This window comes from Diabrotica virgifera, chromosome 2 (genome assembly GCF_917563875.1).
Source record: "Diabrotica virgifera virgifera chromosome 2, PGI_DIABVI_V3a".
NCBI classification, from domain to species: Eukaryota; Metazoa; Arthropoda; class Insecta; order Coleoptera; family Chrysomelidae; genus Diabrotica; species Diabrotica virgifera.
Window position 1 is genome coordinate 244,482,639 of NC_065444.1, and position 18,914 is coordinate 244,501,552.

Below are 18,914 nucleotides of genomic sequence, written 5' to 3' on the forward strand. Positions count from 1 at the left end.
TTGCATATAGAAGTGTACTGTACCTTTCATTTGCAATTTGTAAAATTAAAATCTATTAACTACCACGGCGTCACGAATTTTTTTAAATAAACATTAATTATTGGTGCTGCGCGCAGGACAACGGATAGTTTGCTCTGATTGGGCATTCCAATGACCTTTGATAATGATTAATACATTTTAATTTTTATTACATTTCGATATAAATAAATAAATTTGTTTATTGCAAAATAAAAACACATACTCTATCCTTTGAAATAACACTTTTTTAGCAAAAATTTTCTTTGTTCATATAGTTAAACTTAGAGAATAAAAGTTTATTATTTTTAAACATATGCAATTGTTTAAACAATATTTCATACACAATAATAAACTTAGTTTGATTTTTGTGGAATTAAAATATTAAAATATAACAAAATATAAAATAAGAAAATAATATATTAGATAAAGATTGGAAGACATTTTGGTGGAAATCAACTTGTGTGAATCGAACACCGCTGTCCTGCGCGTAGCACCAATAATTAATGTTTACTTAAAAAAAATCCTGACGCGTTGATAGTTAATCGATTTTAATTTTGCAAATTGAAAATGAAAGGTACCGTACACTTCTATACGCAAAAAAATTCACCTTGCTATCTGCTTTATTTTCAGTCTTGTAACATTTTGAAAAAATGAAGAATTCTTTTTGCGGAAGCTGGATTGCAAAATTTATTTTGCAAAATCTATTGAACCGATCGTAATGAAATTTACAGTACTGTTTTACTATATCATAAAGTTTTTCTGGGTAAAATATTAAGGTCCTAAGTATAACATAAATGGTTGAAAAACGTAAAATTCGAATACTGGTTTTTGTATGGTTTCTTCGCAATTATTGCTATTTCGCAACAAGGGTGACTACTTTTTTAATTTTTAACCAATTCTATATTGTAGGAAATTTAATTACGCAACTTTTGTGTTTGTACATCTTTTCTCGGAAATGAATACTTTTAAAGATATAATCAAAAAACGAAGAAAAAAATCGAATTTTTACTTCATTTTTTGACATTTTGATTATGACATATTAGGTAAAAATCTGTCTTCCTTAGAGCCTCCTTGACAACAGGTAGACCTAGAAATAGTGCTATCGGGGGATGGAGGAAGACAGATTTTAATCAAAACGAAACCGTAGATTTTCTTATTTTGTTAATGCCATACTCTGCATAGAGTACAAAGGCTCGTTTCATATGGGCTCTCTGAACCGCAAAGTGGAATGTTTTCCTGGCGGTGCCTTTTGGTATGTTATACCTGGGTTAAGCAGAAAGCTTGAATTGAGTCGAAATTCATTTCGCTTATTCCCCGTTAGAGGGCGTTCTATCCATACTGCGATATAAATTATTTTAATTTATATCGACAATCTACGGTCGGAATGGTAAAAATCTGTCTTCCTTAGAGCCTCCTTGACAACAGGTAGACCTAGAAATAGTGTTATCGGGGGATGGAGGAAGACATATTTTAATCAAAACGAAATCCGTAGATTTTCTTATTTTGTTAATGCCATACTCTGCATAGAGTACAAAGACTCGTTTCATATGGGCTCTCTGAACCGCAAAGTGGAATGTTTTCCTGGCGGTGCCTTTTGGTATGTTGTACCTGGGTTAAGCAGAAAGCTTGAATTGAGTCGAAATTCATTTCAATTATTTATATTATTCGTTCTTTTGTTGTTGCATACCACTTAACATGATAAAAATGCTGAATATTCCACGAAAAACATAATAAGTAAGTAACCTACATATTAGTAATTTTGCTTTCAAACTTTTTCTTTTATTTTTTTTTGGGTTTTTTTGCGAATTAAACTGTTTTGTCCATTCAAAACACACATAATAAGTGTTAAATCAATTCTAGTTTTTTGTCAGCAGACTATTGATTTTTAAGGGAAAATGGATATAATTACCAATATAAGAACCATTTAATATACTTATACCCAAGAAAATCCCAAAATATATTGCAAAACTTAAGTTTTTGAACCATTTATTAGCATTGAATCTTATGGCAATTTTAAAATTGTCGTACGAGTGACGTATTCCCGCCTTTAAAAAGCGAACATTTGATTGGTCTAAACTTACGAGACAACCTATGAAATAATATATTCACCTTGGTCACGGCCAACTTTAAAAGAAATTATCTTCAAGAGGCAAATCAAAAGGACGGTTCTTTTGTACAATCATCAATATTTTCATATAAAATTCATATTTTTTATTGTTTTTTATTTTTGAAAAATTGCCTCTAAATGTGTAAAATATTTACAATTTTTATTTTGGAGGAAAGGCAATAACCTTTTTTATACTAATTTGTTCCACTAAAGTTGCTGGTATGTATATATCCAATTAGACTCCTATAGATAAATTAAAAAAATATATGTATTATCTGAAATTATCATGGGGATTAAGTGACATTGAAACATAGGGCACCAGTAGGATCCGAAAATGAGATTTGTCATTTACAATAGAGTCTAATCCTCATTGCATTCAGATTAATTAAATAAAACCTTTGGAATTTAAGTCAAAGCCGCACCTATCTCGTTCCGCTCAGAAATTTCACATCCCTGAACAAGGCGTAGAACATTAGTTCTCAGAAGGGTTGAAGTTGCACCTTATATAAACAGATACGAAGATAAATGAAAAGAATTAAATGTAATAATTGTTTTGTTTTATGTTTAGCTATACATACAAGTTGAGAGTAAAATTAATATTGTTTATAGTTAAAAGACTAAGTTTTCAATCTAATCGTAAGTACATAAAACAACATCAAAATGCTGCTCTACATCCCACCAAATTGAAAACAATGGGAACCTTCTCTGGTTACACCTCAGAGGCTTCTAAAATTTGCAAGCCATAACTGATGCTGAGACTAAGGAAGATGAGGGAATTTTACAATTTATCATTCACGTCCCATCTGTTCAGCGCGGTAAAGTTCCAACGAGAATAGTTCCCTTCGTACTCCAATCAGAGTAAACATGTAAATTAAAAATGAATAACCATTTTCAATTCCGTTGCAACCCGAAACTACAGCCGCATCATATTCTGGTTCAATCAGAGAGTGCTGCAAGCACCTCTACCGGTTTCGAAACTTAGTCTCTCATCAGGAGGCACATAGGCTGTAGTTTCGTGTTTTAACAAAATTGAAAATGGTTATTCATTTCTTATTTACATTTTTACTCTGATTGGAGTACGAAGGGAACCATTCTCGTTGGAACTTTAGCGCGCTGAGCAGATGGGACGTGAATTATAAATTGTAAAATTCTCTAATCTTCCTTAGTTTCAGCATACGTTATGGCTTGCAAATTTTAGAAGCCTCGGAGGTGTAACCAGAGATGGTTCTCATTGTTTTCAATCTGGTGGGATGTAGAGCAACATTTTTGATGTTGTTTTATGTACTATTAGATTGAAAACTTAGTCTTTTGCTAGCAGTTGCCGCTAGGGCATCCATGCCATTTCGTTCGTTTCAATCCGTAACTGCACGCCGAGCTGGTTTGTCCTGGTTGGGTCAGAGAGAGCAGCATATGTGCCTCCTGAGGAGAGACTAATAGGTTTCGAAACCGGTAGAGGTGCTTGCTGCATTCTCTGATTGAACTAGAATATGATGCGGCTGTAGTTTCGTATTGCAACGAAATTGAAAATGGTTATTCAGTTTTGATTGTTTATATTTGTTTATATTCTTATCTTTAATCCTTAAAACCATTACTGGAATCAGACGGCAAATCTCATAGCTGTGAACATATTGAATCTCTAACAATTACGCGTGGAATGGGGCGAGGCTATATAATTTGTCTCCTATAAAAAAATCCTTTAAAAAATCCCCTTACTATACTGGTCCATCTCTATATAATAGACTACCGCTAAGTTTAAAAAATCAAAATAACTTAAGAAAATTCCAAAAAGAGCTGAAAGAGTTTTTGTTGAATAATGCATTTTACTCCTTGGAGGAATTCATCCAAGAGACAGCTGGGTAGTCGCGGATATGAGAGTATTGTATTATTTCTGTTTTTGTTTTGTATTTTAAGTGTGCAAGTGATTTGTGTAATTTGTATACTTTTTTATGTAATATTTATTATGTAATTCGATATTGACTTACCTTCATACATGTATGACACAAAAGGTGAATAAATTATTTATTATTATTTATTATTATTTATTATTATTATAACATTCGATCTCTATTCTAAAAGAATACTCAGCGAAAATTTGCACAAACCTGGAAAAGACATTCCACTTAACGGGTATCAGGTATTACAGTCAACAATATGGACTCAACATAAACGTAGTCATAATAATTATCAAGAAAAAGATAAAAGAAGGTCGACTCTACGTCAACCAAACTACAGTATAAAGAGTGGCGCACTACAACTAACCTGGCACTATAATTAATTAAGAATAGACCAATAACCAGTAAATCAAAGCGCACATCCAGAAAGCTAGATCAACCTTCAACTCGATGAAGTCCTTCCTCAAGAGCCACAACGTCTCTCTCGGTCTAAAAGTAGGAGTCTTCTCTGATATGTCTTCTCTGTCTTTTTTACGGTATTGAATCGTAAACCTTTAAAAAAAGTATGTGCAGAAAATTGGAAGCATTTGAGATGTGGCGCAAATGAATCCAGATGTGCGCTCCTACAAGCCATCCTGCAAGGAAAAATATTGGAAAGGCGTGGTTCAGGAAGAAGAAAAGCATTCTGGTTAAAGAATCTCATAACCTGGTGCAACACAAGATATTGTTAACACACATTTAGATAAACACTTTAAAAAAGAAGTAGTGCAAAGTAAAAATAGATGTGGAATCAAAGATATACAGAAGTAGTTCGGTATATGGGTGGATTAAATGTTGGATAAGCGTGAAAGACAATGAAAGTCTTTCCAGATGAAAGGAAAATATTTATGAGATTAGGTGACAAATTGATGAGAATTTTAAGATAATGAACAGGAAGAAATCATTGAACATACTGAAGTGAAATATTAACGAGAGATAAAAGAAATGCCCGCAAAAATCAAAAAATGGTGAAGCAGCAGAACTACAGATATCCCAGTTGAGTCGATTAGATATGGTCAAATATATTACATCAGAAATTGGTTAAATTATTTAACAAATGTTTATATGGTCAAGATATTCATATCAGATAATCGGAGTATTGAGTATATCAGTTAAATTAGAACACATATTGTTCTTGTTAGTGCTGGACGCTGTTATGGACAAGGCCGCAACATTTGGATGACATGCATTCATCTGAAGGATCTCGACCTTTCGGATAAAATCTGTCTTTTAAAGCAAATATTTGCAGACATGAAACTTAAGTAAAATAGATTAAAACCAGACTTTAAAGAAGATTTTGTTCTTAAGACACCAAAGGGATAAGAGTTAGTTCACCAAATACATATAGAGTAGCCCTTCGATGTTGGGCGTTCGATGGTAGAATAATCGACCTTTTGAATATCCATAAAATGTTATAGTGAATGTAGGGGTCCTGCACTATGTTAAAAAACTCAAAACTAAGGGTGTTTTGTGGGATCTATAAAATAGACAGAAAAATAGCATCATAGCTACAGGTGTTAATTAATCGAAGTATCAGGTAAATTATCAATATATGTTGGCATAAGTTTGTATAAGCGGGGGTACTACAGCTTCTGTCGCTTACCGCATTTCGATGGCCATCTTTCTCTATCTCTCCAGATGTCTGCATCAATGGCTCCGTCTTTCATGGTTTCCATAACACCTTGTATCCAAGACTTGGCTGATCTTCCTGGTTTCCTTATATTACTTAGATGAAATTCCATAGCTGTTTTTGGGGGTTAGGTGGAAGAGCAGATGTATGTTGCTGTCTTTTGGCAAACTGAATCTCGCCCTACAAATAGATTATAGTTTCTGATCTTATAATTTGTAAATATTAATAAAGACATTTCCAGATTTAGCCATAGGGCTCACACTTCCTCCAAGGGGAAAATTGACTCATCCCAGATACCTACGGTATCAAAAGGATTGAGCTCTGGTGGGACTCTTTCCGTGTGATCGAGCCGTAGGTGACTTGGTATGCTGGAGTGTGTCTTAAAAATCTTCGTACGTATATGGCCGTCGAGAGTAGTGCAGCTTTCTGCATGGTCTTATAAAGATGTTCATTTAGACCAAGCTTTTTTATGTTTTCAAGGAGGTTCTTCGGAATGACTCCAGTAGTAGACATAATAATAGGTATCGTCTGGGTACTTTGCATTTTCCATTGTCTTTGTATTTCCAGTTCTCTGTACTTAGCGATCTTTTCAGTAAATTTACTACTTAGATCAGGGGTTCTCAATCTGTGGTACATGTACCACTGGTGATATATTTCATTAGGTGCGGTGGTACACAAAACGCAAAACCACAGCCAAAATTCAGCATATTTGTAGTTAATTAGATTATCTACCTCCATAGATACTTCAGTTAGGTGGTACCAAAAATAATTATAAGAATTTTGGTAATACATGGCTCAAAAACATTGAAAACCACTGACTTAGATTATTGTTGTTAGGTACCACCACATTATTAATTAGTGTTGTTTGTCTTGTTAATTTATTAACTAGTACAAGATCTGATCTATTATGTGCCACTATTTGGTCTGTGAGCAGAGTACGGTCCCAGTATAGCTTATAGTAGCCATCCTAAAGCATACTCTGAGGGACGTATTGATAATATGGGAGATGGTCCGTTTGGAGAAGTCCCAGCTTGATAGCTATCTCTTGATGAACGATTTTTCCCACTGCGTCATGTCGTTCCTTGTATTCAGTTGCAACAAATGCCTGGCAGCCCCCTGTAAGATGTTCGATGGTTTCTTGGGTGCAGAGGTTTGCCAATCCAGGTGCGCATTTTTTCGTCATTAGTAAGGTGGTTTATACGCATTTCTGGTTTCCTCAGTTTGACCGGTGTTGTGTCGACTGCGCATATACTGCGCAAATAGCGCGATGTTAAGTAGATGTCTCAGCCTGCATCTGAAAATAAGTTCTTAAATTAGCAATCTGTTTATCTAATTGCTCACCTATATCCATAAGTCCTCTTCCTCCTAAATACCGTGGTAATGTCGTTCGTTCTACTTCACTTTTAGGGTGGTGTTTTTGTGCCTTTGTGAGGTGTGTTCGTACTTTTCGCTGAAGATTTTCTATATCCGTTTTTGTACACTTAACAATATCAAATGAATAGCTAAGCGCGGAACAAGCATATGTGTTTAGTGCCTTAAACAAATTTTTACTCTTAAGCTGTGAACGAAGCAGCTGTTTTACCCTTCGTATAAACTCAATAGTTATCTTAGTTTTCATTTGCTTATGGTCAATTTTCCGCGCTTGCTTTACTCCAAGATATTTGTACATATCGTTTTCGCCCCACGTCCTTGATGTTCTGGCCATTTTGCATATCTAATCCACCGGGCTGTACCTCTGACTATATCTAAAACACGGCACTTTTCTAGACCGAACTGCATACTAATATCATTAGAGAATGTTTCAACAGTTTTTAGCATCTGTTCTAGGTGTTCTCGAGTGAAAGCCATTAATTTCAAATCATCTATATACAACAGATGATTGAGCTTCGCTACCACAGTATTATTGTTTTTAATGTTAAAACCTGAGTCAGTGGAGTTTAAGAGCTGGGAAAGGGATTCATAGCTAAACAGAACCACAGTGGACTCAATGAGTCTCCTTGAAATAGGCCCCGGTTGATTGCGATATTTTCCGTTTCGATATTGTTTTCACCAGGTATTTTTAGGTGAATTTTAGTTTTCCAATCTGTCATTATATGCCTTAAAAAGGTCTCTATGTTGTCATCGACCTTGTATATCCTTAATATATCTATAAGCCATTCATGCGGCACAGAATCAAAGGCCTTTTTGTAGTCAACAAAAGCAGTAAAGAGGTTCCTTTTTTGGTAAATGCCTGGTTAGAAATGACTGAGTCGATAACAAATTGTTCTTTGCAACCCATAGAACCCTTAGCACATCCTTTCTGTTGAGGCTCTATGATATTGTTTAGAGCACATTGTTGGTAGATACGCCGGGTTACACAGGATGTGACCAATTTATACAAAGTTGAAAGATAAGTAATTGGGCGGTACTTAGCTGGATTTTGGGTGTTATTTTGATCCTTCGGTATTAAATAAGTGGTTCCGTGAGTTAGAAATGATGGTATTTCCTGCGGATTAGAAATAACATGATTAATTAATGTTGATAAGCACTCATGAATACTCCAAAAGTACTCCAAAATACGCCAGAAGTTCTGAACTCCGTCTAGTCTAGGAGATTTCCAGTTTTGAAGCTGTTTGATGATATTTGAGACCTCTTCGGTGGTGAATGGTTCGTAGTTAGCAGTAACGTATTGTTGACAGTTGTTCGTCGTGTCTTCAATGCATCCAACATTGTTGTTAAAAGCAGCTGGCGTGGAAAGTTAATTTCCCCAAAACTCATGAATTTCTTCTTGGCTTGGGTAAGACTTGGGATATATTATTCATATTATTATTGAAATTTCCAAAGAAGCTATGTAATCATATGTACTGTTTGACTTTGAGTTAAATGATTTTGGTTTTGAGAAAACCATTGTTTTGACGACCTTTCGGCAATATTGCACTTGCCATTGGCAAGTAGGTAGTAATATTTCTTGCTGGTGCTTAAAGTTTACTTAACAAATTTACTTACGTATACATAATACTTATGGGGTAGATGTGAAATTTCCAACTTATATTAGCTGACACGTTTAATGAGTTGTGGGTTTAACTCTAATATTTTTAATTCAACGAAGCAGATGATGAATAAACAGGCGACTTTAACGAAATGGAAATACAATGAACTAGACAGATACGACTAAGAAGTAACACTAATATAAAAATAAAAAATAAAGGGAACCGGTGATTTTGTCAATTAGAAATTATTTTATTTACTTAACCTCCCGGAATTGTCCCCTTTTCAGCAACGACCCTGTTTAAAGTGTTAATCAAAACTCCATAATTAAAAGATAATTACACTATGCAAAGATGTCTGCCAGTGAAAATTCTAGTGATTAATTGTTATTTTGTCAGGACCGGATTATTAATTTATTCGTTAGCAGATCTGACGGATTAAAACGTTCGAGTGAGAGGTAGAGAGATAGAGAGAGGGAGACAAGCGGGTCCATTGCACATTTCGGGTTATTCGATAATACAAAAATGTCAAAAACAATGGCCTCTGGATTTTATAGCGAAGCAGAATTTTTAAAAGTTACACTTAGGCGATTTTTATGGTAGAGTTTTGTACTTTTCGGACGTTGGTGGTTTGTCACAAATTTATTAGCAAAGACAGCACGATATATTCTGAATTGTATAGTAGAATATGACTTTGATTCATTATTTAGTATTTTAATTATTTTTATTAACCCTTAAATAATAGAGAAAATGTTTACTTTGTTTCACGCTCTTACTTGGTATTTAGTACAAAATGATAGCGGTTTAGATGGGTCAACTGTTGGTGCATTAGTAGAATATATTCCTAGCATCGCATCGCCCGATCTTTCCGGGTTAGAGATTGCTAAAGGCATGCATTGGTATATTATTTCAGTATTTGTACCAACTAGTTGTTGCGTCTTAATTTAGTTTAGTCCTCTTACGAGCCTCTCTGATGATGGGTAGACCTAGAAACACGTGTAAGAGAATGGTGACAAATTCGAATTTAATCGAAACGCAAACGACTATAAATTATAAACGGAAACAGCATTATGATACCAATGTTCAAGAAAGGAGACAAAGAAGACCCCAACAATTATATTGTTGGTATAAAACTACTGAACACGGCACTTAAGTTAACCACAAAAGTCCTAACCAACAAAATCACTACACTAACAAATTTATCAGATGAACAACAAGGATTCAGAACCGGAAGATCCTGCGTATACTCCAAATTTGTAATGAGACAAATCACAGAATTTGTACTGAGGAAATCACGGTAGTTATGGGCGATTTTATTCCAAAAGTCGGCAAGGGAAGTGCTGGAATAATAATGGGAGATCAAGGACCAGGGGAACGCAACGATAGAGGTGATCGTCTAATACAATTCTGCCAAGAACAAAATCTAATAATCACAAACACGTTCTTTAAATTACCTTTGAGACGGTTATATACATGGCGCTCACCAGCAGATAAACCGGAAGAAGTGGTAAAGAACCAAATCGATTATACACTGATTAAAGAGAGATATCGTAACACCATCAAGCCGTTAAAACATATCCAGGAGCAGATGGCACATCAGACCATAACCCACTAATCGCTAATGTCACGCTTAAGCTTAAACGTATTAGAAAACCCCAAAGAACTCCAAATATAGGTGTAAGAAAACTGAAAAAGTTGATATAAAAAACAAACTTCTACAGAAAATATACGAAAACTTTGATAAATTAGATACTAACACCTACGAGATAAACCATCAATGGGAAACACTAAAAAAACTGCCTACTTGTTCCATGCAAAGAGATATTAAAAGAACCGATAAGAAAGAGAGACAACTGGATGACCGACGAGATACTCGGAATGATGGACCAAAGAAGACAAGCCAAGTACAAAGACAATCACAATTACAAAATAATTAACAATAAATTCAGAAAAAAGATAAGAGAGACAAAACAAACTTACTATGAGGAAAAATGTAAAGAGATAGAAGATCTTCAGAACAAATACGATCTATTCAACCTGGATAAAAAGGTTAAAGAAATGACAGGGCCGCAAAAAAGAAACCACAACTCAACTCTTTTAGACAAAAATGGAAACACTATTATAGTATTTTTACTACAAAAACGTTATTACGTAGGTCAAAATTTTTAACGTAAGAGAACTGTCAAAACATTAGAATGTGACTTTTCATTATTGCCATTTTTATAATAAATATGGCAATAATGAAAAGTCACATTCTAATGTTTTGACAGTTCCCTTACGTCAAAAATTTTGACCTACGTAATAACGTTTTTGTAGTAAAAATACTATATAACGACTGACGAAAAGCTAAAACGATGGAAAGAATATATGGAAGAGCTTTTCGACGACGAAAGAGGAAACCTACAAGACACGTCTTTCGAAAACAAAGAAACAAGTGTAGAAATTACAAAGGAAGAAATATTGTATGCAGTAAAAACACCAGTAACAGAAAAATCCCGGGGCCAGATCAACTGCCTATTGACATCCTTAAAATAATAGAAAATGAGTATATAGATGTGCTCTTAAAGCTCTTTAATGAAATTTATCAGTCGGGTGGCATACCCAATGAATGGTTGACCTCAACATTTATCTGTCTACCAAAAAAGAAAAATGCTAGAGAATGCACCGACCACCGCACCATAAGCCTGATGTCTCGCACATTTAAAATGTTTTTTTCTACAACCGTGTTAAAAATGCCATTTTTAGCACTCCGTAAGAGTGTTAAAAATGCAATTTTTAGCACTCCGTACAAGGGTTAAAAATGTTACTTTAAGGCACTAGTGCTTTAAAAAATTTTAAGGCACTGCAGTTCGTATTGACCGTATAGGCAATTTTGATGTAATTTCAAAAAAATATAAAAATGGAATGTCAGTCAAGTTCAAGTAAAAGTTTTTGTAGATATTGTCCTGTAAATACGTTTGCAGAAAAAATATTGTATGATATGCGTGTTAAAAAGTACATTTTAAAGGCACTCATGTGAATTGCAGAACTCGCTTGGCTCATTCTGCAAACTTTCACATGCGTGCATTAATCGTGTACTTTTAACACTTATATCATAAATAACTATCAAAGATCATTCAAAACCCTTGATATGGATATATTGAAGGAAACCAATTTGGATTCCGTAGAGGAGTAGGTACCCGTGAAGCTCTCTTTGCATTGAACCTACTAATCTGGAGATGCTTGGACGTGATCCAGGATATGTACGTCTGTTTCATAGATTACACCAAGGCTTTCGATAAAGTCCGCCACAAACAGCTAATGGACGTCCTCAAAGCAAAACAATTACAATACAATGACCTTCCAATTTTAACAAATCTATATTATAAACAGCAAGCACACATACGCATTAACGAACACACATCAGAAGAGTTCGAAATTAAAAGAAGAGTGCGACAGGGGTGTATATTATCACCATTACTATTCAATGCATACTCTGAAGAAATTATGAAAAGAGCTCTTGAGGGAGAAACAGCAGGAATAAAGGTAAATGGAACGTCAATGAACAACATTAGATATGCGCACGATACTATCATAATAGCAGACAACCTTAAAGACCTCCAAAAGCTAATGAACATGATAGTTGAGTATGGAGAAGAATATGGATTATCAATAAACATCAAGAAAACTAAATTTATGAGGATATCAAAAACCCAAAATAATGATGAATGCCTGACAATTAAAGGTAAAACTTTAGAACAAGTAGAAAACTACAACTATCTTGGCACAATAATTAATCACACAAAAGGATACTCCAAAGAAATCAAATTCGAATTGAGAAAGCAAGAAAAAACTTCAATAAAATGAGAAAGGTACTTTGTGCAAGAGAACTGAAATTAGACTTGAGAGTTAGGCTGACAAGGTGCTATATTTTCTCGACTCTGCTTTACGGGATAGAAGCGTGGACACTTAACGCATCGAGTACTAAAAAGTTGAAAGCATTTGAACTGTGGGTGTATAAAAGAATCCTGAAGATATCATGGACTGAGTATATAACAAACAACGAAGTCATGAGAAGAGCCAACAAAAGACTGGAAATATTGGAAACCATCAAGACACGAAAGCTGCAGTACCTGGGGCATGTTATGCGTAGTGAGAGATACAACATACTTAAGTTGATTATACAGGGGAAAATCCAGGGCAAGAGAGGTGTAGGAAGGAGACGAATCTCGTGGTTGCGTAACTTGAGGGAATGGTACGGATGCACATCAACCGAACTATTCAAAACAGCAGCATCTAAGATCAGAATAGCCATGATGATTGCCAACCTCCGTCGCGGAGATGGCACGTGAAGAAGAAGAAATCACAGAAAAGGCCATTGAGTACAATAAACTAGCATATCTATGTTTTATAGACCTGACAAAGGCTTTCGATTGTATCCAAGTCCAAGTGGAAAACTAACGCAGTTTATACTAGTACAAAGCGGAGTCAGACAAGGTGACTCGGTAAACCCACTGCTCTTTAATATAATAATGGACAAAATAATACAAGCAGTACGTAAAGATCATGGTTACAGAATGGGGAGCAAAGAAATCCAAATATTATGTTATGCAGATAACGCCGCGTTAATCGCCGAGATAGAAGACGATCTGCAAAGATTAACACACATCTTCAATACAACAAAATCTTCCAAAGTCGAAATTGGTGGGAAAATAATAAAGCAAAAAGCAAAGTTTAGATATCTGGGAATAGATATAACCAGTTACGAAGATGTTGAAGAGGCAGTACGAAAACAAAGCTTAAAAGCAAGTAAGGCGGCAGGATCTCTTAATGACACAATCTGGAAGAACAAACACCTAAGACAACAGAGATGCAAATACTCCGACGAATATCAGGAAAAAGTCTGTTGGATTGGGAGATAAGCGAAAACATACGAAGATCATGCAATATAGAAGACATAAATGGATGAGTGATAAAACGGAAACAGGAGTGGAACGAACACATTAGTAGAATGGCAGAGAATAGGATAGTACGAGTAGCACGAGATAAGTCACTAAATGGACGAAGAAGTATTGGCAGACCAATAAAAAGATGGTGGGATAACTTAAACAATTTAGGAGGCTAATATTGAAGAAGTAACAGGCTTTTAAGCCTATATAGAAGAAGGAAGAAGAATAAGAAGAAGCAAACGTTTATGTTTATATTATAGACAATGTTAAATTTTTAATTATTTCAGATCCATAAAATTATGTACATAATATGTTTAACAAAAGGTCATGATATACAAATAATTATATTATATAATCATATATGCATATTATACTGTTATGTTGGCTAATAATGTTGAACATCTGCAGACACTGAACTAAAAGACCGAGTTTGTAACAAAATGAAGAAAACTTCTGTTGGAGTGAAAGTAAAAAGAAAGATATACTCCAACAGAAGTAAGGAAAAAAAATAAAAGACTATAGGAATAAAAATGAAGAGATAGTGGGTGTGTGTAAAGAAAAGGGTGAAGTGGCTTCTACGTTGAGGCCGAAGTAAGAAAATAAAAAATGAAGGGGCTTCAGCGGTTGAGAAGCCGCAATAGGAAAAAATACTACTTTGCAGTAGTACTGAATAAAGGGGGATTAGAAGGGATAGAAGTAGAAGTGGGAAGAGACAGAGGCAAACTGAATAGAGTTGGCTAGCTATAGATGCAAGAGAGCAACTTGACACTCAAGGATGGATACGGCTCGTTTGCATGCCTGTCGAAGAACAGTAGCTCTATATAGATAGTAATGATGACTAAAAGGTGAAATAATAAAATAAGAATAATGTACTGAAAATGAATGGAGATAATAATGACTAAAAACGAACAAAATAAATAAAACTAACTAATCATGGGCGCCATGAAAATGATCTTCGATCATTTTCCCAGGTATCTTATACTGCTGTCAAATATTAAATATATCAAACCTGTAATAATGAACATAAAGGAGTAATAAAATAATTGATATACAAAATAAATACATATTTATTAAAAATAACTACTAGATTTTTGACAATCTCTGAGTTACACAAAGTGTATATCATGTGACTCTAAAATGACATAAGTTATACAAAAAGTTATCTCTAAGATAACAACAATAATGTTATCTGTTACAAAATTACAGGTATAAGTACCTCTCACTAACATATAGGGTACAAAATTACATAAGTCTTCTACCAAATGGTTATAGTACGCCTGCTACGTACAACTAAAGGAAACTGACAAAGATGAAAATACTACAAATAAATAGGCCCAAGCCTCACTAAGGGAAAATACAATAATGAATAAATAAATTTAAATATACAATTGACTAAAGTAGAAATGAAGTTGAGATAAATACCGACGATGACCTAAATTATCCGAACAAACGGAAGAAAGCAAATAACAGTAAAATATTTGGGAAACAAGCTAGTAATATTAAAAAATAAATTTACCCGAATTATATAAACCAATATCAAAGCAATAGTAAAGTATTAAAAACCTAATTTCCTCTAGGCTTATTCCTGTGCACAAGAAGTTACCATAGATACAAAGTTTGGGAACCAAATAATCTAATATACAAATATGTCAAAAAAAAAACCAGAGGTAACCTAAATCTGGAAAAAAAACATAGTGTATTTAACAGATAGTCTGAAATATAAAAAAAAACCAATAGTTACTAAAACACCTCACTAAATGTTCCCAAACGAGGTTGCGGTTGCATCCTAGAAAATGATGCACCAGGATGGTGCGACCCCATGACTCCTGTAGGCCCAGGTGCCAAGACGAAAATTGAGCTGGAACGCTCCCATAGCTTGCTCCCAATTAGACATATTCCCAATGGTGACTTGGCCGTGGCTGCAGTGGTTTCCCTGGGTGGTCAAAGGGCTACGGTTTCATGTTAGGGTTTCTTCCAAATGGCGAATGATTCCTATTAGGCTCCAACAGGAGTTGTCACACACATGTCTCCCTAACTCCAGACAACCCTTGCTGGTAACTTTTTACTTAAAAAAACTGGATTGATGTTATAAAATAAGGTGTATGGAACTCATTCGCCATTTCATGGTACCAGTACCAAGTACCAAACCAACCCACTTAATTAGCAGCCACAAACCAAGTGACGAACGAGAGACGTTTCTCCTCCAAGGTGAACGTCAAATTCTCTCAGAACAGGAAATAATTCTCGATAAGTAGAGTACGTTCCATCACCGAGGTATGACGTCACCTCAGTAGTCTATACGAGAAATTAGAGAATTTAAATGGAGACCGAGGGAAAATAATTATAATAATAATTAAAGAGCTAATTTTGTAACGTGACCGTTACAAGTTGTGGAAGCTTCTAACAAAAACAGCATGATATAGAACTGTAAAAAGACAGAATTCTATATGTTGGCAAACATGATAAAATGCAACATACATTTAGAGCAAATAACAAAACTTCGGAAACAGTTGACAAAGTTACCTAAGTAGGATGAAGTCTACATAAGGATGAGACTACTAAAAAAAAATTTGAAAAAATTCTTTCATGACATATTAATTAAAACAACAAATAGTTTATAATTTTATATTGTGTTATACAAATAATAAAAACGTGGTATCATAAAAAGTTATTTTTTATAACAGTGTAATTATTTGTATTCTATTTGTTAAATAAGCTGACCTCGAAATTTTGATATAGAAAGCACATATGATGAATCAAGAGATCGGATAAATAATGCAAAAAAATGAAAAAGAAAAAACTTAAACATGTTAAAAGGAAACTCTTTCCAAAATTTTCAACAGTAAGATATAAAATTCTGAAGTGTTTTTTTCGTTGCTAAAGTTAAATTAATCTGAAGTAGCTAAAGTTCCAATTCAGGACACTGCTTTTTATTCACTGCTTTTACTATCTGGCAAACTACTAAATAACTTTCTGGCATAGTTATTTCGCCAAGTAATGTATTTTGCTGTAATTAAAAATACGATATTTATCCACTGTTTCATTTTTTGATCGCGTATATGATAAATAGTGTAATTATCAAACCGGAAATTTTGCTTTGGTTAACAAGTAGAGCAAAACTTATGTAATTAGAGTAATAATTCAAAATTTGGACGCCATAACTCAATTAGTGGAACGACAACGGGCAATTTTTCAAAATATGGTTAATTAGATACGTCAGATAAGTTAATTAGCCAGCGGCTTATATTGATGACTCTAAATTTCAATACTGAACGATATTCTACGTTATCATTTTAGCTAGCTATTTTAATCGCGCTGTCCTACGGACCATGTCAAAACGGTTTAATTCAATAATTCCAATCAAAACCTGTTCAAAATTATTCAGATAACACCTACGATATAGGCCTGTACTTGAATGCGATATACTGAGACGCTGGGGCAGTAAAGAAGAAGAAGAAAATGAGTTAAATGGTACTTCAGGAATAGATGTAGTCCAGAGAAATAAGGTCTGCCCGTTACTTTGATCCAGTCGGATATTTGAAAACTTTTTCTTATTTTTATGAACCTCGACAGGGCCGGATTTAAGGGGTGGCAGACTGGGCAGCTGCCCGTGGCCCCCACAAAGCTCCAAAGTTAAAAAATTAGCACATTATTCACATATAATAATTTTTGTCAATCAATTAACTGTGATAATTCGTTACATGGAAGGTTTCACTCCTGTTGAAAGGTTTCTCATATTTTTGCCAAATCACGGTCATAAAGCAGAAGATATATTTAATTCTCTAATGACATTCTTGCAAGAAGATGATACCGATTTGAAAAACTACAGGGGACAGTACTACGACAACGTGTCAGTTATGAGTGGAAAATAAAATGGTGTTCAGGCTGAAATAAGATAATATAATAGCTCGAAGTTGTGGATTCCGTGTGCCGCCCACTCTCTAAATATAGTTGCAAGAGCTGCAGCTGAGTGTTGTGCTACTGCCATAGCATTCTTTGATTCCTTGAAAGGACAATATGAACTATATGTATTTTTTAGTTCCTTTACATATAGATACAACGTGTTAATCGAATGTTTGAAAGTGGCGTCTTCAAGCGAGAGCAACGCCGACCTCCGCAGAAATTGTTACTAGAAGAGTAAATACTACTAGATGGTTATCTAGAAGTGAGGCTGCAAAAGCACTAGTTAAAGGTTTATCAGAATAAAGGAGCATTATCCAAAATTTCAGAAGACGATGAGCAACAATTTGAAACTCGTAGCCGTGCAAATGGTTTTTATAATCAAATGTGTTTACTGGAAACAGGAATATTTGCAATATGTTGGAATGAAATCTTAGAGAGGGCAAACAGCACAAGTCGTATTCTCCAAGATGCTAATATTTACCATAATTCAGGACTTGTGGCACTTAGATCATTTAAACAATTTTTATTCTTTTAAGGAATATTTCAGAGACTGAAATGACAACATTTGAGAAAGGTGACTGTAGTCACATAGTTGTAAATAATAAATTTTGTGGAAGTACCGAAAACAAAAGTTTTCAGTGTTTTATTGTGAGATATTTTTAAATAATAAAAAAATACAAAAGCTTTATCTTGTTACAGTAAAATATTCAAAATAAACATAGTAAAATATATGGTTAAAGTCCGGGTACCCTTCGAGATTTTTTAATTGAAAATTCCTTGATTATGCTGGAAATGTCTAGTTGCTTTAAGACATCGTGTTCAATGGTCCTTATAGAGAGATGATTAAAACGCTCTTGGCCCATCATAGACCGAAGTCGATTTTTAATTAACTTAAATTTTGAGAATGTAGTTCTTCGCTGTTGTAGTTAGCTCGAATCAGAACTAAATATAAACGAAGTGTCACCACAACGTTTGGAAACGCATCCTTCACATTCTTTTCTTTTAGCAGTCGGTACGTTTTAAGTTCTTTACTTATATTTGATTAGCCAATTTTCCCTTTAGATGAATTAAAAAATTCTACAAATTGTACCAGTTCGACACCTAGGTTTTCATCTAAATCATTGCTATAAATGTCGGTCACCTTTAGTGAGTGAGCTCCAATTTCATTAGGGGTTAAATTTTCCAAATAATGTAAAAATCCAAAATTGGAATGAATGGATTTATATGCAGAAAGTCTCTGACTTGAATGATGAAGTGATCTATAATAACGATAAAATTTTTGATTCCTAAATTTCTCAAATGTTGTCATTTCAGTCTCTGAAATATTCCTTAAAAAAATAAAAATTCTTTAAGTGATCTAAGTGCCACCACTCCTGAAATAAGGTAAATATTAGCGGCTTGGAGAATACGACTTGTGCTGTTTGCCCTCTT

The 18,914-nt window shown here is 34.4% G+C and overlaps 1 protein-coding gene across 1 annotated transcript in view; it reads left to right on the forward strand.

Moving 5' to 3' along the window:
* The window catches only part of LOC126880518 (uncharacterized), a 152,708-nt gene that overhangs the window by 84,261 nt on the left and 49,533 nt on the right, over nucleotides 1-18,914 (forward strand). The gene's annotated exons all lie outside the window — the stretch shown is intronic.